The sequence below is a fragment of the Pseudophryne corroboree genome, chromosome 2, assembly GCF_028390025.1.
Source record: "Pseudophryne corroboree isolate aPseCor3 chromosome 2, aPseCor3.hap2, whole genome shotgun sequence".
NCBI lineage: Eukaryota > Metazoa > Chordata > Amphibia > Anura > Myobatrachidae > Pseudophryne > Pseudophryne corroboree.
The window spans coordinates 488,321,814-488,346,854 of NC_086445.1; the positions used below are offsets into that span (position 1 = coordinate 488,321,814).

Below are 25,041 nucleotides of genomic sequence, written 5' to 3' on the forward strand. Positions count from 1 at the left end.
TGTTAAAACCATTACTTGAGATTACGAAGATGTACTTCTATAGGAAACAAACTTAATACATTCAGCTTGTGTTCGTATTTATTCAGTTTTCAGTAAATATGACCAGTGGCAGCTGTAGGGCTACAGTGCACACCACACTTTACATGAGGGGCGGTCAGCACATATAAACTTACATGCAATGTTGTATGTGATATATGTGCTGGTTGCCTTTTCCCAGGGATTGGCAGGGCTGCGCGTTTCACAGCTGCCAATGCATTCTGGAAGTAGCATTTGGCTCCACTTCTCCTTCTAAGCCCACCCCCAGACTTCCATTGGTTAGTTACACAGGACACTGGGGGAGGGTTTAGAAGGAGAAGAGAAGATGAATGCTGCATCCTGGGTGTAGTCGCTGCTGTCAATCGCACATCACTGCCAATACCCGTGGACAGGCAGCCAGCAGATTTCTCCACATAGTATAAAATAAAGTCCCCGGTAGGTGTCTGTCTGTTTGTTTGGGCTAATCTCGAGAACAACTGTACAGATTTTTATGCGGTTGTCTCAGTTCTGTAGAGCATTTGTTGAGGAAGGTTTAGGTGTATGAAACATTAAATCCGTCAAGTGGTTCTCCAGATTAGCCTAAACAAACAGGGACTTTATTTTATGCTATGTAGAGATCAAGGCAGGTTAGACCCATTGCTCCGCCACCTATGTAGCTCCAACCCCTTCCTTCAGCCGCTCCTCCTATTGGCCGCTGTTTGCTCCGAGCACAGACCGCACTGACCAGGGAAGTTCCCCGAATGACACTGGGCCCAGAGTGGGAGCTGAGGGCACAGTGATCCCGGAGTACTGAACACAGGACTCTCCCCCACCAGACACACACACCGTACTGCCCCCCCGGATACACACAGTGCAAGGAGCAGGAGGCTTCAGAGACTCTGCTGCAGCGGCTGCTGTATGATGACCTGGCTGTAGTGATAGTTGGAGCTGCTTGGCACAATGTCGGATAAGATGTCCAGCTTTCTGTAAATCGGGGACATCGCGTATCTCTGTATATGGAGGGATCGCTGCTGAATGGATTCATCAGGATGCTGGGGTAAATCCGGATTTCCTCCTATTGCCCAATCTAAGTGCAGGGACTCATCCCCACCGTCGGGACCCACGGATCCATCACCTGTCAGTGGGGAGGATGGAGGAAGTGAACGAACTTCTCCAGGAAGCCTAAAGTCTCCCAGTAATTTCTACCAATCTACTTATTGTTCTGTATATATGTGTATAATACACCCTAATGTGCTACCTGTGTCATATATATATATACACTTATGTATATGTATTGTATATAGTGTGTGTGTGTGTAAACACACTACAATGCTCTATCATATGTACACTAATATATCATATACACGCTAATGTGCTATATATACAGTACTGTATATATCACCTTAAATTCAAAAGTGGTCCTGTGCGAAGGCGGGGTGTGTTGCTCATATTACATACAACTTTGCATGAATGTTTATATGTGCTGAAACCCTACCCCATGCAAAGTGTAGTGTGCGCTGCAGCCACCACTGAACGTTACTGTGACATTACTTTTACACTGAATAGCATACAATACATGTAAGTACACATTAAAATGGATTGTAGCTGGTAGGAAATCACTGGTAGGAAAAACAAAAAACAGAATTGCTCTGGCGTGTATGTTTAACCAGTATACGGGAGCCCAGAGAGAGAGGATGTGGGTAGAAATTACCTATGCCTGAGCCTTTGTGAAGGCCTGCAAGGAGGGCCAAGATGGAGGGGCCACACAACCTTCAGCAGCATGTCCAGAATGCTGACTGTTACTTAAATTAAAGAAATGTTTACTTGTTACATAAAGTGGTGCATCTCTAAGTTACAGCACTTCAAAGGTAGAAAGTGTGTTCAAAGCAAGTTGCTGTTTAAGTTGCTGACAGATGAATTCCTATACAGGGGCATGAAAATAGATATATTCAATGGATATATTGGCATGACAATGGATATATTCCGCAGGGTTTACCTGAAGCTAATTGCTCTGCCCTAAGCAATTAAGTCAGGTTCCGCATCCCGCACATTAAGCCCCAGAGGTTGCACTTAACATGGATTTTACCTTGTAGCCTTGGGAGCTGTAAATGCACCCTCTGGAGCTTAACGCGCAAGGAAATCCATATCCTGCGCTTAATATGGCATCTATGGGTTGATGTGTGGTAAAAAATGCAGAAGAATTGAATAGCTTTGGGCAATAAACCCAGAGCTTTACTTGTGCTGTACACACTGAAGTTAATTGAATATTCCCCCCAAATGTTACACACATTATTCTTTGCATTAAAACATTTTTATCCTTTTACTGTCACAACAGGCTGATGATGAGAATCTGTCAAATGGGCGTTTGCTGGGGGAGTGGATGCCACAGCAGGGAGGAATTGAGGTGGCCAAATATAGTTCCTTCTTGTATACCTTGGGGCTCTAGGAGAGGCCAGTGAAAAAACAGACAAGTGAACCAAAGAAGATTTATTTAGAGGACTTGGAAACTGAAGTGTGATTGCTGAATAGTCGTTACTGAGAACACTGAAGAACGCTGCTTAGAAGACTGAAGAACGAATACTGAGTAGTCTTGACTGAAGAAATGAAGAATGCTGTTTTGAAGACTGAAGAGTGAATGCTGAGTAAACTTGACTGAAGAACACTGAAGAATGCTGCTTTGAAGACTGAAGAATGAATGCTGAGTAAACGTGACTGAAGAATACTGCTTTGAAGACTGAAGAGTGAATGCTGAGTAGCCGTGACTGAAGAACATTGAAGAATGCTACTTTGAAGACTGAAGAATGAATGCTGAGCGGAAGTTGACGGGAAAACTTGTACAGCGGAGTTAGAGACCCTTGGAGCATTGTAAAACCACATGGGATACCCGAGGGAGCTCAGAGCTGGAGATTCTGCATAAGACCGTAACATAAAGCACCAATCCACTCTTACCTTAGGAAGAGACTCACCTGTGTTGCACTACCCAGACCCGAACACTGCACAGCAGGTACCACCATGGGGCCCTCACACCCCACCAGAAGAGGCCGGTCTGGGGCACGGGAATCCTAGCCAGCGGAGCTCCTGACATGTCCCGTAACTGCCTGCAACAGAGCTGGTCCCGGAAGAGCAGGTGCACACTTGTGCCGCACAGTTAGTATGTGTGGGAGGCTCCTGTCACTCTGAGGCTGTGCCCACACCACCTACAGCTCGCTGCCCTATTTTGGACAAGACAGTTCACATCCCTGATAGGCACTAAGTGTCGTATCCTTGGGGCCCCTCTGATCTTTGGGGCCCAGTACAGGTGTCCCCTTTGACACCCCCTGTCACCGGCCCTGCACACACACCGAATGTGGTAACCGTTTATCACACACACACACACGCACGCACGCACGCACACACACACACACACACACACACACACTCTGCGCATACTTGTCCCTGGCACTGGTCTGTCCCTTCTTCAGTAGAAGTCCAGGGCACCGATCAGTCCGCTTGTCTAGTACTATCCCTAGTTTACCGTATGACTTAATGTAGAAAAAAGGTCAGTTTGGGGTTTCTGTATAGAACTTATACTTGTCAAGCATGGAATAATGGAATCAAGGACTGTATTCCTTTTTTCGTTTGAAATGAAACAATCTTTGAACCTATAAGTAGAAGGTTTCTATATACTTTGTGTAAGTGACTCATACTGCATGTCTTCCTCTCTTTACTTTTAGTTGAATGTTTTTGGCAGACCAGACTGCCTTAAAGTTGTAGATTAATAACCTCTGCAAAGCACATTTTACCTAAGGACGTCACGCACCTGTTACAAGAGCATAAGGTAATTTGATTGATGCCTTTGAAGTTTCACTTCTTCCATTTCAGAGAGTAAGTCTGCTCTTTAGTATTGTGTGGGCGATATAGGTTTATATGCATCTAGTGTAGTGTCTACAGGAAATGAGCTCTGGCTTTGCAATGGGAACTAGGACAGGAGACAAGTCTTTAATGAACACAGCCCAGAGCAGTCTCTTGAGTAAGGGGCAGCAGTTGAATATGAAGTCTGCATCTGAAGTTTGCACTCTCCATATAGATAAAAATCAAGTAGAATTACAAATATTTCTAAATGAATATCCCAACATATTTTATAGTTACATGCACTTTTGTGATAATTTTCTGTGTTTCAAAAAAGAGAGATTTATCTATGCAATTTCATATTAAGAACCCTAACGATTCCTGAGATTTTGGTTTAGTTCTTACAAGCCAGATTCATGTAAAAAAAAATAGTAAGCTTATAAACATATGACTGATATTTACAAAATGAAATTTAGGGGCCAATTCAGACCCTGATGCTGATGTGCATAAATCGCTATAAAGAATTGTCAGCACATCTGCCCATGTGCAAGGTCCTAAACTGCATTCTCTTCAGAACACAGTTTAAAACCTGGTGGGGTGCGGGAACGGGGCGTCAACGCCGCATTTTGTGGGCGTTGATGCTCCAATTTTGGCGGAGCGGTATGGACAACGCAGGCTTGTCTGGACCATTTGCGGGGCCAGCTGCGGCGATTCTTAACATGACAGGTATCCGTCTGCCTTTGCAGCTAGGCTGCGCAGGCAGAGGATTACTCTAAACATGCAAAAGCATCACTGCCGTGCGGAGGTGGGGTCTGGATCCGGCATGTGGGGCGGACTTGCCCTGTGCTGGGTGTCCCCCCGCATGTCAAAAAAATTGATAGTCAGTGTGCATTTTCTTGCACATCTACGATCAAGTCTGAATTAGGCCCTTAGACAGAACACCTTCACTTTGCCAGATATGTGTCACGTCATACCACATGCTGATCATATCATTTACATTGTCAGCCAGGAAAGAAGCAGTAGGCATTTTTAGCTAAAGAGAATGTCTTCGTATACAGTATGATGCGTGCATCATATAATTACCTGTTAGGGTCTCCTGCTCTGTGCTGCCACGTCGTCATGGCAACCGGGAGACAAGTGCTAGCGGAGTAACCTGAGCGTAGCTGATACTCCGGTTCGGGTCTTTTGCTGTGCAGTGGTTACAGGCTCTGTGCACGGCAGGGGATCCGGTGCTGGTTTTTGTGCTCACAGTCTGTGAGGTCTGAGTGGGGCGTGGACAGCACCTGCTATATAAACCCTCTTCTCAGGTTAGGCAGATGCTGCTGAATCTTTGTTGGTTAGTCAGTTCCTGAAAGCTAGCTAGTACTGTGTAAACTTTGTATTTGTTTGTTGCTTACTGCAAATAGGCCTTGGGATTTGGTATTACACTCTGCCAATCCAGACCTAGCAGTAAGACTGGAGTCAGTCGTTTAACCTGCTGGGGTTCTTTTGCTACTCTGTGAACCTAGCAAGTTTGCGGCTGTATTCTCAGACTTGCCTGCCAAAATCCTTTCTCACTGTGCAAGGTGTTCAGGTGTCAGTTTAGTGGCAGTAAGCTGAACCAGTGCACTGCAAGTGAGGACTAGGATTGTGGAGACTCTCCTTGTGTCTATTATTCGATCTCTGACCAAGGAGTTTACTGCCACACCCGTTGGTAACCCTTTAGGGTTTTGCTGTTGCCCTTAGCAACAGCATTTCGGGTTCTCTACGTATTAAATCACTACATCTTGCTTCTTACCATCTGAGCATTCCTAATATTAGGGAGACACCCAGTTTCTTAGCCTTTGGGCTTCTCTGTTCACTTTGTGTTTATTTTGTTACCCTATCACCTTCTGTGTATGTAATGTCATATTCCCCAGTCTGTCTGTGAGTTCATTTGTTTTGCATCCCTCACCGTTCAGACACCAGTACATTCCTGCTGGCACTGGTGTGCATAACATATTCAGCAGCCTAATACTCCTGTTGAAATTTTGTGGGAATATGGAGCATACCCCTCAAAATACTTTGCAACAGGTGGTCGATCAGGTGCAGGTCCTGACTCAACAATTTAATGATTTGTCCATTAAAATGCACACCTCGCAGGCCGCTGGCGGAGCTCCCGCAGCAGCAGTACCTTCAGGGGTTAAGGAGCCGAAAGTAAATCTCCCGGATCGTTTTTCTGGAGATCGCTCGCAGTTCTTTTCTTTCAAGGAGAGCTGCAAGCTATATTTCCAGCTTAGGCCTCAGTCTTCTGGGTCGGAGATTCAGCGGGTGGGCATAGTGATTTCCCTGCTACAAGGAGACCCACAGGTCTGGGCATATGGGTTGCAGCCTGACTGTCCGTCGCTTAAAAGTGTTGATGCTTTTTTTACGGCACTGGGCATGTTGTATGATGACCCTGACAAGACGGCCTCAGCCGAGGCTCAGATTTCGATCCTTAAGCAAGGGCGAAGGCCAGTTGAGGTTTATTGTACGGAGTTTTGGAGGTTGGCCCATGATACCCAGTGGAATGACCCAGCCCTGAGACACCAGTACTGAAGAGGTCTTTCTAACCAGTTAAAAGACCAACTGGTACAATATCCCTTGCCCGATAGCTTGGATCAGCTCATGCAGTTATCCATTCGGGTGGATAGACGGCTGAGAGAGCGCAGGCTTGAAAGGGAGACAGAGGTTTCCTTCTTTCCCAAGGGAACCTCAGACTCTGAGGAATTTTCCGAGGAGCCTATGCAGATTGGGGCTACCCGCCTCTCCTCGCGTGAGAAGACGCGGAGGAGACAGCAGGGGTTATGTTTGTACTGTGGGAATAAAGGTCATGTGGTAGTATCATGCCCAGAAAAGCCGAAAAACTTCAGGGCCTGAGGGTGATGGGAAATATCCTGTCAGGCCAGAAGTCAAAATTTCCCAAGAAGACTTTTATCATTCCGGTGACCTTGAAGATCCTCGGTCAAACTGTCAAGACTGAGGCCTTTGTGGACAGTGGGGCCGACGGTGTTTTTATGGACCGCCAATTCGCCCTGAAACACTCTGTTCCCTTAGTACCCTTGGCATCGGAAATTGAGATTTGTGGGGTAAACGGGGAACCATTATCCCAGGGTAAAATTACCTCTTGCACTAGCCAGATTTCTTTGTCTATTGGAGCCACACACTCTGAAAAATTGTCCTTTTATGTGACTGTCTGTACTTTTGCCCCATTGGTGTTGGGGTTACCCTGGTTAATGGCCCACAATCCTCAATTTGACTGGGTCTCTGGGGAGATTCTTAGTTGGGGTACTGATTGTTTCAGGAGTTGCTTGAGCCTTCCAGTCAGGCTTTCGCAGCTAAGTTTGCCAGGATTGCCAGGATGTTATGCAGATTTTGCGGACATGTTCTCCAAAAGAGTTGCGGAGGTACTACCTCCCCATCGCCCCTATGACTGTGCCATTGATTTGTTGCCGAATGCTAAGCTTCCCAAGAGCAGGTTGTACTCCCTCTCACGTCCTGAGACTCAGGCTATGGCAGAGTACATTCAGGAGAACTTGGCTAAGGGATTTATCAGACCTTCACAGTCTCCAGTTGGGTCGGGGTTCTTCTTCGTGGGTAAAAAGGACGGTTCGTTGCGACCCTGCATCGACTTCAGGGAATTGAACCGTATCACGATTAAAAACTCATACCCACTGCCTCTCATTTCGGTCTTGTTTGACCAGCTTCGTACTGCCACCATTTTTTCTAAGATTGACCTACGCGGTGCGTACAATCTAATCCGAATAAGAGAGGGGGATGAATGGAAGACTGCCTTTAATACCCACTCAGGGCATTATGAATATTTGGTGATGCCTTTTGGGCTCTGTAATGCCCCGGCAGTCTTCCAGGACTTCATGAACGATGTGCTCAGGGAATATTTGTATAGATTCTTAGTTGTATACTTAGATGACATCCTAATCTTCTCCCATTCCCTGGAGGAACATCGGAAGCATGTACGCTTAGTCCTCCAGAAACTCAGAGACCACCGGCTTGGGGCGAAGCTGGAGAAGTGCGAATTTGAAGTTCAGCAAATCGCATTTCTAGGATATATTATCTCCCCAGAAGGTTTCCAAATGGAGGGTTCCAAGGTACAGGCAGTCCTGGATTGGGTGCAGCCGACTAGTTTGAAGGCGCTTCAGCGTTTTCTGAGCTTTGCGAATTTTTATAGACGATTTATCGCTGGATTTTCGTCTATAGTGGCGCCCTTGGTGGCACTCACTAAGAAAGGGGCGGATGTTGCTCACTGGTCTTGTGAGGCCAAAGCGGCTTTTGCCCGTCTCAAAAGGGCATTTGTCTCGGCCAAGGTGCTGCGACACCCAGATCCAGAGCGTCCTTTTGTGGTGGAGGTGGATGCCTCTGAGATGGGTATTGGGGCAGTGCTCTCTCAGATGGGGGTGTCTGATAATCGCCTTCATCCCTGTGCTTACTTTTCCCGTAAATTTTCGCCTGCCGAGATGAATTATGACGTGGGTAACCGGGAATTGTTGGCTATTAAGGATGCACTCGAGGAGTGGAGACACTGGCTTGAGGGGGCTAAGTTTGTGGTCTCAATTCTCACCGATCATAAGAATTTGGCATATTTAGAGTCAGCGAAGCGCCTCAATGCCAGACAGGCACGATGGGCTTTGTTTTTTGCTCGCTTTAATTTTTTGATAACATATCGCCCTGGGTCAAAAAACATCAAGGCTGATGCGCTCTCGTGGAGTTTTGCTCCAATCCAGGAGACCACCGAGGAGCCATTGCCCATTGTGTTCCCATCATGTATTAAAGTGGGCATTACCCAGGACCTCTTGTCATTAGTCCTTAGAGCACAGGAGCAGGCTCCTCCAGACCTTCCGGTAGGTCTTTTGTTTGTGCCTCCTAGGTTAAGACAGCGAGTGTTCCTGGAATTCCATGCCAAGAAGTCGGCAGGTCACCCGGGTATTGCCAGAACTCGGGAGTTGCTATCTAGGGCGGTGTGGTGGCCCTCGGTGGCTAGGGATGTGGATCAGTGGGTTCGGGCATGTGACATCTGTGCCCGAAATAAGACTCCTAGAGGGGTTCCTGTTGGCCCATTACATCCACTCTCTATTCCATCTAAGCCATGGACCCACATTTCAATGGATTTTGTGGTGGACTTGCCCAAATCCTCGGGGATTACAGCCATCTGGGTTGTCGTTGACAGGTTTTCGAAGATGGCGCACTTCGTTCCATTGGTTGGGCTGCCATCGGCCAGACGCCTGTCTGAATTATTTATGCTGCATGTTGTGCGCCTCCACGGGTTGCCACTTGATGTGGTCTCTGACCGCGGATCCCAGTTTGTGGCCAAATTCTGGAGGGCATTTTGTTCCGATCTCCAGATTTCTGTCAGCTTGTCGTCAGGCTACCATCCGCAGTCTAATGGGCAGACTGGAAGGGTGAACCAGTCCTTGGAGCAGTTCCTCTGGTGTTATGTCTCCAAGTGTCAGACTGACTGGGCTGCTCATCTGTCCATGGCGGAGTTTGCCTATAACAACGCGGCTCACTCTGCTACAGGGATCTCTCCCTTCCTTTGTGTGTATGGGCATCATCCTAAGGCCAATTCTTTTGACCCCCTGGACTCCACGCCTGGTGGTTCCTCTGTGGTTTCGGTCCTTAGAGGTATTTGGAGGAAAGTGAAGAAAGCTCTTGTGTCTGTGTCATTAGTGACCAAAAGGGGTTTTGATAAGCGGAAAAGACTTTGCAGCTTCAAATTAGGAGACTTCGTCTGGTTGTCTACCAAGAATTTGAAGTTGAGACAGCCATCTCATAAGTTAGGCCCCCGGTTCATCGGTCCTTATAAGATCACTAGGGTTATCAATCCGGTGGCATTTCAGTTAGATCTACCCCGTTCTTTGGGTATCAATAAAACATTTCATTGTTCCCTTTTAAAACGGGCGATTAGTAATCCTTCTTCCAGTGGAAGACCTTCCCCTCTTCTGATACGTGGCCAGAGGGAGTTTGTTGTTGAAAGGATTCTTGACTCCAAGATAGTTCGGGGTCGGCTGTCATTTTTGGTGCACTGGAAGGGGTATGGCCCGGAGGAGCGGTCGTGGGTGCGCAGTTGTGATCTTCATGCCCCCAGACTGTTACGCTCTTTCTTCTCGCAGTTCCCCGATAAACCCGGTGGTAGGGGTTCTTTGACCCCTCGTCAGAGGGGTGGTACTGTTAGGGTCTCCTGCTCTGTGCTGCCACGTCGTCATGGCAACCGGGAGACAAGTGCTAGCGGAGTAACCTGAGCGTAGCTGATACTCCGGTTCGGGTCTTTTGCTGTGCAGTGGTTACAGGCTCTGTGCACGGCAGGGGATCCGGTGCTGGTTTTTGTGCTCACAGTCTGTGAGGTCTGAGTGGGGCGTGGAAAGCACCTGCTATATAAACCCTCTTCTCAGGTTAGGCAGATGCTGCTGAATCTTTGTTGGTTAGTCAGTTCCTGAAAGCTAGCTAGTACTGTGTAAACTTTGTATTTGTTTGTTGCTTACTGCAAATAGGCCTTGGGATTTGGTATTACACTCTGCCAATCCAGACCTAGCAGTAAGACTGGAGTCAGTCGTTTAACCTGCTGGGGTTCTTTTGCTACTCTGTGAACCTAGCAAGTTTGCGGCTGTATTCTCAGACTTGCCTGCCAAAATCCTTTCTCACTGTGCAAGGTGTTCAGGTGTCAGTTTAGTGGCAGTAAGCTGAACCAGTGCACTGCAAGTGAGGACTAGGATTGTGGAGACTCTCCTTGTGTCTATTATTCCATCTCTGACCAAGGAGTTTACTCCCACACCCGTTGGTAACCCTTTAGGGTTTTGCTGTTGCCCTTAGCAACAGCATTTCGGGTTCTCTACGTATTAAATCACTACATCTTGCTTCTTACCATCTGAGCATTCCTAATATTAGGGAGACACCCAGTTTCTTAGCCTTTGGGCTTCTCTGTTCACTTTGTGTTTATTTTGTTACCCTATCACCTTCTGTGTATGTAATGTCATATTCCCCAGTCTGTCTGTGAGTTCATTTGTTTTGCATCCCTCACCATTCAGACACCAGTACATTCCTGCTGGCACTGGTGTGCATAACATTACCCCACAAACAGCGACTCTATTCATCTAGGAACACTTGCCGATTTGCCTTATTTGATGCTATTATCTGGGAGCGCCTGATAGATGGGGCAGGCCAACTCCTTTAACAATTAAAACTACATCAAAAGCCCAGCATCAAATGGTTGCCGGGCTTCTGCTATCTAATCCACTGATGTGATGGCTACTTGCCAATTCAATGATATATGATATGGATGGTTATACTGTGCACATATACAGTAGCATGAACACATTAGCTGAGTTGCAGACACTTCTCCTGGATGTCCACAGCTGCAAGAAGTAACTAGCCATCGGATGGGCATTAGAAAGCAGCATCCGATGGCTGTACCATAGGCTTCCAATGTACATCCCTAATGTAACCTGCTCAGAGGCGTCACCAGATGTGGTGACACCCAGTGCGCACCCTTGATCTCCCGGTGTGTCAGGGGCGCGCTCGCGGCAAAAGTGGGCATGTTCATATATATAGCGGGGCATGGCCTCGCTGATCCCGAAATCGTCACTCCAGGGGTGTGCCCAGCATCTCTGGAGATACTGGGCTGTACTGGGCCGCCCCTGGAGACAGTTTCCTTGTGCTGTCGGCTCCTCTTCTATGACAGAAGCCAGGTGCTGTAGGAGACTTTCACACTGCAGCACCTGGCTCCTGTCACTGCGGAAGAGACGGCATTTTGACGTCATCCCCTCTAGGTGTCACACCCAGGTGCGGCCCACACCCGCCTTGTGATGCCACTGACCCTGCTTAAAGGAAATGTCCACTTTCAGACAGAACGTTGGGTAGTTCAAATTTACTTCACTAAAGTTAAATAGTGTACCTGGCAACTGAAGGGACAAGTAAAGCAGCCAATCAAATAAGAGTGAATGTGCTGTACACGCCCATCTTAGATTAATGAAATAGTTGTAGCTGTTGAAGCACCTCTGCCTCCTCATTATCTCCTCTTGCTGATAACCGGAAGCTATATGCTGGAAACAGTGGGTAACCCTACAGAATACTGTTTATTTTTTATCATTTTTTCACTGATAAAACATTTTTTGTAACTTCTATCACATCTCTAATCTTTTTTACTTCTGATGCTCTGATCTTAGAGCATTTATACCACCAATACCATTAAGTACACAGGCTATTCTTCAATAGAAAACATTGTGATACAAAATATCCATGAATAAAAAACAGTTTCTGACCCCTTTAAGTGGACAAAAAATACTGGATGAATTTGGATCTCGTCTTCACTATTGTATATCTTAGTGACCTAGAAGTCTCGATGTGACATCAGGGAGAAGAGCAATAAAGAAAAAACAAGGTGCTTGACACTCGGCACAGTAAAAGTTTGTGTTCCGATCATGCTTCTGCGGAACTTGACTCCGCTCATGTTATACAGCGGAACCCAACTTGAAGTGACCGCTCTGCAGAGGAACCTAATTAAGGCAGAGATTCTAACAGGATGTGAAGCAGGTGAGCATGTGTTTATACCACGTATAACCCTTATCCCCAATTATCCATCTTTTCAATTCAGGTGCCTACAGTTTCCTGTAAGCGTCTGCTTTGCTGTAACAATCAACAAGTCACAGGGGCAAACGCTCAGGGCTGCAGGCGTAGATCTCGGGACCAGCTGCTTCTCCCATGAGCAGCATTATATGTTTACGAGTTAGTAGCCCCAAGCATCTTTTTGTGTTTATTCCTGAAGGAAAAACTGCAAATATTGTTTGCAAAGAAATTTTGTGATCAATGGCCCTCATTCCGAGTTGTTCGCTCGCTAGCTGCTTTTAGCAGCATTGCACACGCTAAGCCGCCGCCCTCTGGGAGTGTGTCTTAGCATAGCAGAATTGCGAATAGAAATTTCTTAGCAGTTTCTGAGTAGCTTGACACTTACTCTGCCACTGCAATCAGTTCAGTCAGTTTCGTTCCTGGTTTGACATCACAAACACGCCCAGCGTTCGCCCAGACACTCCCCCGTTTCTCCAGCCACTCCCGCGTTTTTACAGAAACTGCAGCGTTTTTTCACACACACCCATAAAACGGCCAGTTTCCGCCCAGAAACACCCACTTCCTGTCAATCACACTCCGATCACCAGAACGAAGAAAAATCCTCGTAATGCCGTGAGTAAAATACCTAACTTTTGAGTAAAATAACTAAGCGCATGCGCTCTGCGAACATTGCGCATGCGCAGTAAGCGACTAATCGCAATATAGCGAAATTCGGCAACGAGCGAACAACTCGGAATGAGGGCCAATGTGTATAATATAAAATATACATCACAATATTAGATGGCACTGCTGTCTTTGTACAATTAGTTCCGCTGAGCAACAACAGACATTCATGAGAGAAAAGACATGAGCAAGTGCTAGAGAATAAATATAGACCTTAAGAAACAAATCTAAGATGTAGAAAAAACATGAATTATACTGTGCAATCTTTAAACATCAGACTGTCCCAGAAATATAGGAACAGGTGGTATCTATGATTGCTATGATACACCATATTTTAAATATCATATGTACTTATTGCGGTGTTGCGTTTCTATTTTTTTTTTTTAAATTCACAAATATGTGTTTGGTAACCCTAACTGAACAAATTATATGATGTTTTTGGTAGGGACATACTTGTTAACTTCTTACTGTACCCCTATGGGAGGTGCTGGAAAGTGGAGCCATGATTCACGACAGAATTATGCAGTAGGGGTGGAGCCAAGATTTTGACATCACAACATCAATCCCCCAGACCGCCCACTTCTCTAGTGAAGTGGGCAGGATCCAGGAAGCTGGTCTACTCTCCTCAGATTGTGTTAAAACGACACCAAATTCAGAGCTCATTCGGACATTCTGCAGCTTGAAACGCCAGTCTCTTTTATTTGGCATGCATGACTGGGAGTCTGGTGCAGGTTTCTGAGACAATAAAATGTTAGTATTAAATAGAAATAAAATATATGTACATTTTTCTATTTTATTTTTTTTAGTTTGTGGCTCAAAAAATTAGCTTGGTACAAGTATTTGTAGCACTTTTGTTTAACGGTCGTGTAAGGAACCTTTTACTGTTACTGCTTTGGATAGCAAATGATTAAGTACACCAAGCATTACTACATCAGCCATGGATCAAGACAAAGGCCGGTACCCTATTAGGTGCCATAGTTTTTAGCCCGTTGGTCATTATCACGCTATCCAATTATAGGCCATTTTAATCGTCTGAAAAAGGACTGTCGATTGTGCGATAACACATCGGATAAGCTCCCGATCCCATGTGCTATCACTGCTCTGGTGGCTGCTTATCGCAGATTATACTTCGGACACCCGAAGCATAATTCCCAATTAGTGCTGTGTATCGGGACTAATTGGATAGCCCTGTCCTATTTCATTAGCTGCGGTAAATTAATTGTACATGTTGCAATGCTTTTCTATAGTGAGGTCACATAACACCTCCAATCATTTTAAAATGTTGACCATTGCATGCCAAGCACACCTCATACGCCTTATTTGAAGTATAATTATAAAATATATAAAAGTTTAACCAAATAATGTATTTAAAAATCTATCTGATGTGTGTGAAGATATTTATATTTTATTTTAATAAACAGTTATTTTCATTACGCTTTTTCTATGTTGGGTCTCTGATCGATTCACAGTATGTTTTTAGGTTTTCTTTTTCTGAATAAGCTTATATTTGAAACAATGGCCCTCATTCCGAGTTGTTCGCTCTCAATTTGCTTTTAGCAGCTTTGCACACGCTAAGCCGCCGCCTACTGGGAGTGAATCTTAGCTTATCAAAATTGCGAACGAATGATTCGCAATATTGCGAAAAGACTTCTCTGTGCAGTTTCTGAGTAGCTCGAGACTTACTCTTCCAGTGCGATCAGTTCAGTGCTTGTCGTTCCTGGTTTGACGTCACAAACACACCCAGCGTTCGCTCAGACACTCCTCCGTTTCTCCAGCCACTCCCGCGTTTTTCCCAGAAACGGTAGCATTTTTTCAAACACTCCCATAAAACGGCCTGTTTCCGCCCAGAAACACCCACTTCTTGTCAATCACATTACGATCACCAGAACGAAGAAAAAACCTCGTAATGCCGTGAGTAAAATACCTAACTGCATAGCAAATTTACTTGGCGCAGTCGCAGTGCGAACATTGCGCATGTGCAGTTAGCGGAAAATCGCTGCGATGCAAAAAAAAAAAACGAGCGAACAACTTGGAATGACCACCAATGTCCTAAACTGAATAGTAGATTTGATGGAATGGAGTCTCTTCTCTTTTTCTTTCCCCTTGTTTAATCTAGATTCATCCTGTGCTGTCTATCCATTTCTATTATACTGCATTCTTTTCTCTCTCTTTATCCACATAGCTACTCATAATTAGACCTAAATCAGGATTAAATGTTTCTTTGATTTGGGTAAAATACATTTCAGTTTTGTTCCTGCAATCATGACGCAGAATATAAGATACTGAGGGGTAGATTTATTAAAGTTCTTTAGGGGTTAAAGCGCTATCTGCACACGTTATGTGCCGCAGATAGCGCATCCCCTGATGTAGTATCCCGGCAATGCGGTATAGAAGGCTGGGGCGCTATGCGCCCGCTGCCTTATCGGCGCCTCTATCTGTTAGATAGAACACCGATAAGCTTGCTAACTTATGAACGTTCGGTGTGCCCGAACGTTAGTCACTCCTACCCTGCTCCTCTTCGCCTCCCAGATCCAGCGCTGTGGGTGTACAAGCAGTTCCTCCCCCTACACACACGACAAGCTCCGGCATCCACAGAATGAAAGTGCGCATGCGCCAGCTTAACTCCCGAAAGGCACGCTGGGAGTTACTGGACGGCGCAGGCGTGGAAGTAGATACTGCAGCCGAAGCGGACGCATGTTATGGGAGGACACGTATCACCAGAAGGGTGAGATAACGTGCTCCCATAACGAACAAGGCAGGGTTAGTAAATTCACTTGAAAAGAGGTCCCGCTTCACCACGATAATGCGGTGAAGCGGGACCCTGCTTATAAAGAACCTTATGTGCATTTTAATAAATCTACCCCTGAATCACACGTAGTGCTCCTTTAAAGGCTAACTAAAAAAATGAAGCAAAATACAGCATTAACTAAAGGGGAAAACACACAGATAGGGGCAGCTGGTAATGTGGAAAGACACCAGTTTACTAAAGCATGATCTGTATACAGTATACTGTAGCAACTCTATGCGTTATAAAAAGATGTTTGTCAATTGTTTATATAGACTGTATTTTACTATACATGCAAAGTGTATTACCATGCACAATTCTTATGACCCAGTTTTGCAACGGCGCACACTACAGGCTTTAAGTAGTTTATTCTGCTCATCTAATTGCCAAGCAGCACATATATAAACTGATTATCGTTTGTATCTTGTACAATTATAGATTGTAGTATTCTGCTCCTACCTGCAATGCAACTTTAAATGGATCCAGTATGTAATATCGCAGATGGGATGCTGGCTGTCAGTATGCCGACAGTGGCAACCCATCTGCTGGAATACCGGCAGCGAGTCCCCTTGTGGCGTGGACCCACCAACCGGGTAGGAATTACAGGCAGGTGTCTGTATTCCGTCCATCGGTAAAATGCCGGCTGTCGGTATTCCGGTGTCGGTCTCCTGAACGTGGGTACCGGACAGCCAGCATTTTGATTGCATCCCCTTTAAATAGTTACCTTACTCTATTACTGCAATGTCAGCTGCACAAGCTGTAATTACGATAAATGCATTCTTCAAACCTCATGAAGAATAGTACTAAAAAAACCATAATAGCAATTTCAGAAATCTAATTTATATTGAGTGCTGTTACCCATTTATTTTCTGTATAACCATTTCCTGAAAATGATCAGGCTTTGTAACAATCCTCGCTGCTGTTGTGTTTCTAGCACTTTTATTTATCTATGTTACATGCTTTAATACTTGTCCGTTGTATGTTTTGTGTTAATGACTGAAAGAACCATGACTGACACTAGCTAGTGAACCTAGCAACTGTTGCTATAGTTACATAGCTATGAATATAAAAACTAAAAATGGAAATTGCATGCTGTTAAGCTATTGTTAATTTGTTGTGCTACAGCTCTTTAAAATAAGTGTATTGGCATTTAAGCGATTCAACTGTTTCTTGATTTGTCAAGGGTATATCATTCCATACAAGTAAGAGCATAGTATCTAAACTAAACTAACCTGCGGTAAGCCTCAACAACTGGCAAGTTAAAACCTGGCAGCATGCAGTGATGAGCAGACAGAAGTTGCTATGGAAATCATGTGAAGCTGAGCATCTAACCATCATGCGTGGGTACCACTGAGCAGCTGCAGAAGCCGGACAGTAATGTGCGTGTCTCCTCCAGGGTTACACTCCATTCCGTATGTCATAGTAATAGGCAATCTTTGGTACTCCAGCTGCCTTGGTCCTACAAGTCTAATTATGCCTGCCATCATTTGACTACAGATTGCAGCATAGGCTACAAATGAAAGTTGGTAAACCACCAACTGTCAACATGACATACTTTCCACAGGCATCTCTGAAACGGTCAATAACTCATCATTCCTATTCAAATATTTCCACTGTTTGTGCAAATGGGCTAGATTTGGGAGCCGGGATTTTGGGACGAACAGATGACATATCCAGTAAACAAGTGTGCGTGTGTGTGTGCTTGTATGTATGTATGTATGTATGTATGTATGTATGTATGTATGTATGTCTTTTCAGGACATTGGACAGTTCTTCCTGCCTGGACGACTTGGAGAGCTGGAAAAGAATCTAAAATAGTGTAAGTTTGTGCGCACAAGTGTTCTTGAAAAAACAATTATACAGTATGTCTACATATATCTATCTATCTAATTAATATATATATATATATATATATATATATATATATATATATACACGTACGTAGACATATAATTGTTTTTTGTTTTTTTCAAGAATACTTTTGCACACAAACTTACACTGTTTTAGATTCTTCTCAAGCTCTCTCAGTCGTTCAGACAGGAAGAACTGTCCAATGTCCTGAAAAGACTTTGCTTTTTGAAGTGCAGTAAAGATACTTTCCATAAGTAACCTGATGCCAGTATTTGTCTAAAAACAGAAATGTGATCTGCATTGCAAGAGTGAGGCTTTGGAAGACAGGCAGATTGAAAGCAAAACATCACAGAAATATATAAGCTACAAAGCTGTAATACTCTGAATGTATTAGTACTAAAAATTACTGAAGCTATATTAACCACTTTACTGACTAATATTTTTTCCAAAAACAGCTCAGAAAATTGTCCTTTTTTGTTGTAATTGAATTAGGTTAAGAACATTTATCTAAAGTATATCCAAAACCATTTTATTAAAAGTAAATTTCTAAATATCGGTACTAACATCAATCTGTGGAATATCGTGACCATTGTTGAGCGGAACATCGCGACCATTGTGACTTCAGGCTCCCGGCACCTGATCCTCCTCTGCAGCCTCGGGGCTTCACAGGGAAGGTGATGGATGCTTTTTGTATAAAAAATTTAATTTTTTTTTTACATTTCTCTAGTGTCTGCAACCGCTGGGTGCTGTCGGACTGACCGATCGACAGCATGGCAGGCACTTGGGGGGGGGGGGTGTCAGGCACCAGAGGGACGAGCCCCAACTGCAGGACGATTCTCTTCCTGCAGCCGCACAGTGAGCTTTCTGACAGGTCGTGTCAGATGCGACCACGTCACGGAAAGCACAGCCTAGTGTGATCACATCTGATGTTACCATGTCAGGTAAGTGGTTAAAAAAGAAATAATCTTGTATTCTACTATATATTAAGGAATCCTGGAATGTAATAATGTCCCTCTGTGAGGAAATTGAAAAGAAGCTTTATATTTCAGCAAGGCAGCGTCCCAGATCTACCTCATATCAACCATGAAGGTAAAAGAAAGGTGAATGGTTTAGAATGACCTTATGTGATATTGATTTGCAGTGTATGCAATGAAGACAGAAGAGTATTCTGGGGTACTGTAAGCGTTGGAAACAAATCCTAAAATTATAAAATACTAAACGAAAAACCTAAAATTTTGCATGCATTGTGTGCACTCTGTGTATTTTAATCAGATTATGAAGACAAAGTAATTATTAAGTACAGTTTGCGGTAATAGGTTAAGACTTCATTATGAAATTATGAAATGGCAGACTTGCCTCTCCAATGAACATTTGTGATATAATGTGGTTTTTTTTTGTTTTATTAAGTACCAGCCTCACAGAAAATGTGCAATACAGCGATGATAATCACATACTTATGCCATTTACTGGATGCATGCATTGTTCTGTTATGTGCAAAGTTTATGGCGTTTTCCAGGTTGAAATGACATCATCGGCGGGATGTAATGCAGTCCGAGATTGCTGGAAGTGCGGAATGCCGGCCGGTCTCTGACATTTTTTTAAAGGGGCAATCACAAGGCATGGTTTTGAGATCGGCCGGCATTCCGCACCTCTGATGATCTCGGACTCCATTACATCCCACCGAATATGTGTAGGGTGCTATATTCTGTACTTCCTGCTGCAAGGAACTGTGCGTATTCTGACATGCAAGCTAGGCATACTCCTGTTTCTCATGTTATGCTCACATGCAGAAATAGGATTTCATTTTCAACACAGGTACTGCAAGTAAACTGAAAAAGGCTCCTCAGAAAAATCTTTATGTTTAGCGGGGATGTTCTATACTATAAGATTTTTTTTAATGAGTCTATTCTGAATTTCTATAAATTACATAGGTTGTTTATGAATATCTAAACAATAATTGAACGTCGTACACTATATTTTCCATTCCTTTAGCAGTGTAATCGGTCTTAATAAGAATCTCTGGGGAGTCCAAGATACTGCTATTTCCGTATGGTGCAGAGATAAACATTTTTAATGCACTATATGGTGTCCACCGGGGCCTGATTCAGAATTGGACACAGACCCGACTGCAGCTGCGTATTTATGCAAATACCATTACAAAGCCCTTCCCTTGGGTACATCTGAGAGTACAAATGTGCAAGGACTGAGTTGCCCACTTGCAGCTTATATAGCTTCTGCAATACCACCTGGTGTGTCTTTGCACGCAACATTGGTCGTATTATCAAAACTTTCACCAGCCCTATGGCAGGTGCAGTTTTTCCATCTGAGTGTGGTGTTCTATGTGAGCGGTTCAGCGTCTGTGTATGCACCCGCATTCAGTGTCACGCCTGCACACTCCCATGAGACGCATTTGTCTTTTTTTAGCCATGTGGCGGCACTGTAGTCAAGACAGCACACTATTTTACATATATTTAAGGGGTGCCCTGTTTTACATCTTTTTTTGGTTGAGGTTTTCAACTCTTGCTTCCAATGACTAGACCGGGCATTCCCAACCGCGGTCCTCAAGGCACATCAACAGTGCAGGTTTTAGTGATATCCAGGCTTCAGCACAGATGGTTAAATCAAAATAACTGAGGTACTAATTAAGTCACCTGTGTTCAAGCCTGGATATCATTAAAACCAGGACTGTTAGTGTGCCTTGAGGACAGAGGTTGGGAAACACTAGACTAGGCCCGCCTTGATCTAATGGTATCATCTTGCATATCAGACCGATAGGTCTCTTGGCATATGTTGATAGCGGCTAGAGACACTGTAGTGATAAAATGAAAATCCCCCCTCCCCTCCTCCTATAGGCAAAATTATTTCTAAGATCCAATTTCACGTTGACATGGAACCCATGGGAATTCCATATTCCACAGGCTTCATCGTCCATTATGAAATGTATCCCAGGCATCTCTATGTTACAGTGTGGGAGAGCTCTTCTCTCCCTCTTTCTAGCGCTAGACACATTTATTCTGACTGAACCTCCCTCTGGTGGTGATAACCTTGGGGGTGGGGGTTATTTACAAAGTATCGTGTTGTGAAACCCAGCGCTTCTCAGTGTGTTTATGTCCAATATTTAAAAGAGCAATGTTTTTATTACCAAGATGGGTAGCAAAGGCATTACATTACTTTTGTACCCTGTAACCTATATTATATGTCCAATAAAGTTTTAATATTGAAAAGAAAAGATACTTAACAATTCTGTTCCTCCTTTCATTATTACCCACTCCCATTGCTCAAAAACACCTTATATAGGCCCTCATTCCGAGTTGTTCGCTCGTTAGCTGCTTTTAGCAGCATTGCACACGCTAGGCCGCCGCCCTCTGGGAGTGTATCTTAGCCTAGCAGAATTGCGAACGAAAGATTAGCAGAATTGCGAATAAATAATTCTTAGCAGTTTCTGAGAAGCTCGAGACTTACTCCTACACTGCGATCAGCTCAGCCCGTTTCGTTCCTGGTTTGACGTCACAAACACGCCCTGCGTTCGGCCATCCACTCCCCCGTTTCTCCAGACACTCCTGCGTTTTATCCTGGCAGCCTGCATTTTTCCGCACACTCCCAGAAAACGGTCAGTTTCCACCCAGAAACACCCAATTCATGTCAATCACACTCCGATCACTTCAACAATGAAAATTCTTAGTTCGGACGTGAGTAAATCTACTAAGTTTTGTGCTAAAATACTTAGCGCATGCGCGCTGCGTACCATGCGCATGCGCATTTTTGCCTTAATCGCTCCGTTGCGAAAATCGGCAACGAGCGATCAACTCGGAATGACCCCCAATGTCTTTAATGAGTCATTTCAGAGTCTCTGAACTTATTTGCAATCACATTGTAGACTGTTATATTTGGGAAGTGAACAGGCTTACCACATACAACACCATTTTGTCAGGATAACTGAAACATTTACCTTGTGATCAATGCAAGCAAATATAAGCATTTTAGAAGCATTATATTGGCTATGTCTGTAAAAATATCAGCTACTGGAAAACTTTTTGCCTTAATCGCTCCGTTACAAAAATCGGCAACGAGCGAACAACTCGGAATGACCCCCATAGTTAGGTCCATATATATTTGAACACTGACACAATTTTTGTCATTTTAGCTGTTTCTAAAACATATTCAAGCTACAGTTTTATAATGATTATGGTTTTAAAGAGCAGACTATCAGCTTTAACTTGAGGGTATTCATATCCAAATTGGAGGAAGGGTTTAGGAATTACAGCTGTTTAATATGTAGCCTCCTCTTTTTCAAGTGTCGAAAAAATAATTTGACAGTTGACTCAAAAGCTGTTTCATGAACAGATGTGGGCTATTCCTTCCTTAATTCTTTATCAATTAAGTAAAAAATCTGGGGCCAAATGTAATAGAGTGAGAGTTTCAAAACGTGAGAGATTTGGTAAGGTTTTGCCGTTTTTTTAAAAAGTGGCAATCATTTACACATCAAGATCAACCTGGTTTTGCAGTGTAAATGATTGCCACTTTAAAAAACAAACTGAAAAACCTTACCAAATCTCTCACTTTCTGAAACTCTCACTCTATTACATTTGGCCCCTGGAGTTGATTACAAGTGTGGCATTTGGAATCTGATGATGTGATTCTACAGCATGTGGTCTAATGCACTCTCAATGCATGTGAAAACTCAGGCTGCAAAAACAAATCTATTAGAGAGATAGCGGGAGCCTTAGGAGTGGCCAAATCAACAGTTTAATACATTCTGAAAAAAACAAAGCACTGTGAGCCCGACAGGACATAAAGGCCTGGGTGTCCATGGAAGACAACAGTAGTGGTGGATGACTGCAGTGCCATTGCCATTGCATAGAAAAAAAAACACATCACAATTTCTCTAACGTCCTAAGTGGATGCTGGGACTCCGTAAGGACCATGGGGAATAGCGGCTCCGCAGGAGACTGGGCACAAAAGTAAAAGCTTGAACTAGCTGGTGTGCACTGGCTCCTCCCCCTATGACCCTCCTCCAAGCCTCAGTTAGATTTTTGTGCCCGAACGAGAAGGGTGCATGCTAGGTGGCTCTCCTGAGCTGCTTAGAGTAAAAGTTTATTTTAGGTTTTTTATTTTCAGTGAGTCCTGCTGGCAACAGGCTCACTGCATCGTGGGACTAAGGGGAGAAGAAACGAACTCACCTGCGTGCAGAGTGGATTGGGTTTCTTAGGCTACTGGACATTAGCTCCAGAGGGACGATCACAGGTTCAGCCTGGATGGGTCCCGGAGCCGCGCCGCCGGCCCCCTTACAGAGCCAGAAGAACGAAGAGGTCCGGTGAAATCGGCGGCAGAAGACGTTCCTGTCTTCAACTAAGGTAGCGCACAGCACTGCAGCTGTGCGCCATTGCTCTCAGCACACTTCACACTCCGGTCACTGAGAATGCAGGGCGCTGGGGGGGAGCGCCCTGAGACGCAATAAAAACAGAAATACCTTAGGATGGCAAAAGAAATACATCACATATAGCTCCTGGGCTATATGGATGTATTTAACCCCTGCCAGTTTTCCAGAAAAAAGCGGGAGATAAGGCCGTCATGAAGGGGCGGAGCCTATCTCCTCAGCACACAAGCGCCATTTTCCCTCACAGTTCCGCTGGAAGGACGGCTCCCTGACTGTCCCCTGCAGTCCCTACAGAATCAGGGTAAAAACGAGAGAGGGGGGGCACTATTGGCAGCTAAATTATAAACAGCAGCTATAAAAGGGAGTAACACTTATATAAGGTTATCCCTATATATATATATATATATATATAGCGCTCTGGTGTGTGCTGGCAAACTCTCCCTCTGTCTCCCCAAAGGGCTAGTGGGGTCCTGTCCTCTATCAGAGCATTCCCTGTGTGTGTGCTGGGTGTCGGTACGATTGTGTCGACATGTATGAGGAGGAAAATGATGTGGAAGCAGAGCAATTGCCTGTATTAGTGATGTCACCCCCTAGGGAGTCGACACCTGACTGGATGGTTGTATTTAAAGAACTACGTGACAATGTCAGCACTTTACAAAAAACTGTTGACGACATGAGACAGCCGACAAATCAATTAGTGCCTGTCCAGGCGTCTCAGACACCGTCAGGGGCGATAAAACGCCCGTTACCTCAGTGGGTCGACACAGACCCAGACACGGATACTGAGTCCAGTGTCGACGGTGAGGAGACAAACGTAATGTCCAGTAGGGCCACACGTTACATGATCACGGCAATGAAGGAGGCATTGAACATTTCTGACACTACAAGTACCACAAAGAAGGGTATTATGTGGGGAGTGAAAAAACTACCAGTAGCTTTTCCTGAGTCAGATGAATTAAATGAGGTGTGTGATAAAGCGTGGGTTTCCCCCGATAAAAAAGTGCTAATTTCTAATAAATTATTGGCACTATACCCTTTCCCGCCAGAGGTTAGGGCGCGTTGGGAAACACCCCCTAAAGTAGATAAAGCGCTCACACGTTTATCTAAACAAGTAGCGTTACCGTCTCCTGATACGGCCGCCCTCAAAGAACCAGCGGATAGAAGGCTGGAAAATATCCTGAAGGGTATATACACACATACTGGTGTTATACTGCGACCAGCAATCGCATCAGCCTGGATGTGCAGTGCTGTAGTGGCGTGGTCGGATTCCCTGACTGAAAATATTGATACCCTGGATAGGGACAGTATATTACTAACTATAGAGCATTTGAAGGATGCATTACTATATATGCGTGATGCACAGAGGGATATTTGCACCCTGGCATCAAGAGTGAGTGCTATGTCCATTTCTGCCAGAAGAGCGTTATGGACGCGACAGTGGTCAGGGGATGCGGATTCCAAACGACATATGGAAGTATTGCCGTTTAAAGGAGAGGAGTTATTTGGGGCCGGTCTATCGGACCTGGTGGCCACGGCAACGGCCGGAAAGTCCACCTTTTTACCCCAGGTCACCTCTCAGCAGAAAAAGACACCGTCTTTTCAAACTCAGTCCTTTCGTTCCCATAAGTACAGGCGGGCAAAAGGCCACTCATTTCTGCCCCGGGGCAGAGGAAGAGGAAAAAGACTGCACCAGGCAGCCTCTTCCCAGGAGCAGAAGCCCTCCTCTGCTTCTGCCAAGTCTTCAGCATGACGCTGGGGCTTTACAAGCGGACTCGGACACGGTGGGGGCCCGTCTCAAAAATTTCAACGCGCAGTGGGCTCACTCGCAAGTGGACCCCTGGATTCTGCAGGTAGTATCACAGGGGTACAAACTGGAATTCGAGACGTCTCCCCCTCGCCGGTTCCTGAAGTCTGCTCTACCAAAGTCTCCCTCCGACAGGGAGGCAGT

The 25,041-nt window shown here is 44.7% G+C and overlaps 1 protein-coding gene and 1 long non-coding RNA gene across 2 annotated transcripts in view; both read left to right on the plus strand.

The window, feature by feature from the left end:
- PPM1E (protein phosphatase, Mg2+/Mn2+ dependent 1E) overlaps positions 1-25,041 on the plus strand; it is a 459,180-nt gene that overhangs the window by 135,732 nt on the left and 298,407 nt on the right. The gene's annotated exons all lie outside the window — the stretch shown is intronic.
- Positions 3,734-14,181, plus strand: LOC135030086 (uncharacterized). Its single transcript, XR_010226144.1, has 3 exons — positions 3,734-3,832; positions 12,178-12,384; positions 13,526-14,181. It is a non-coding gene; the product is annotated as an uncharacterized LOC135030086 (long non-coding RNA).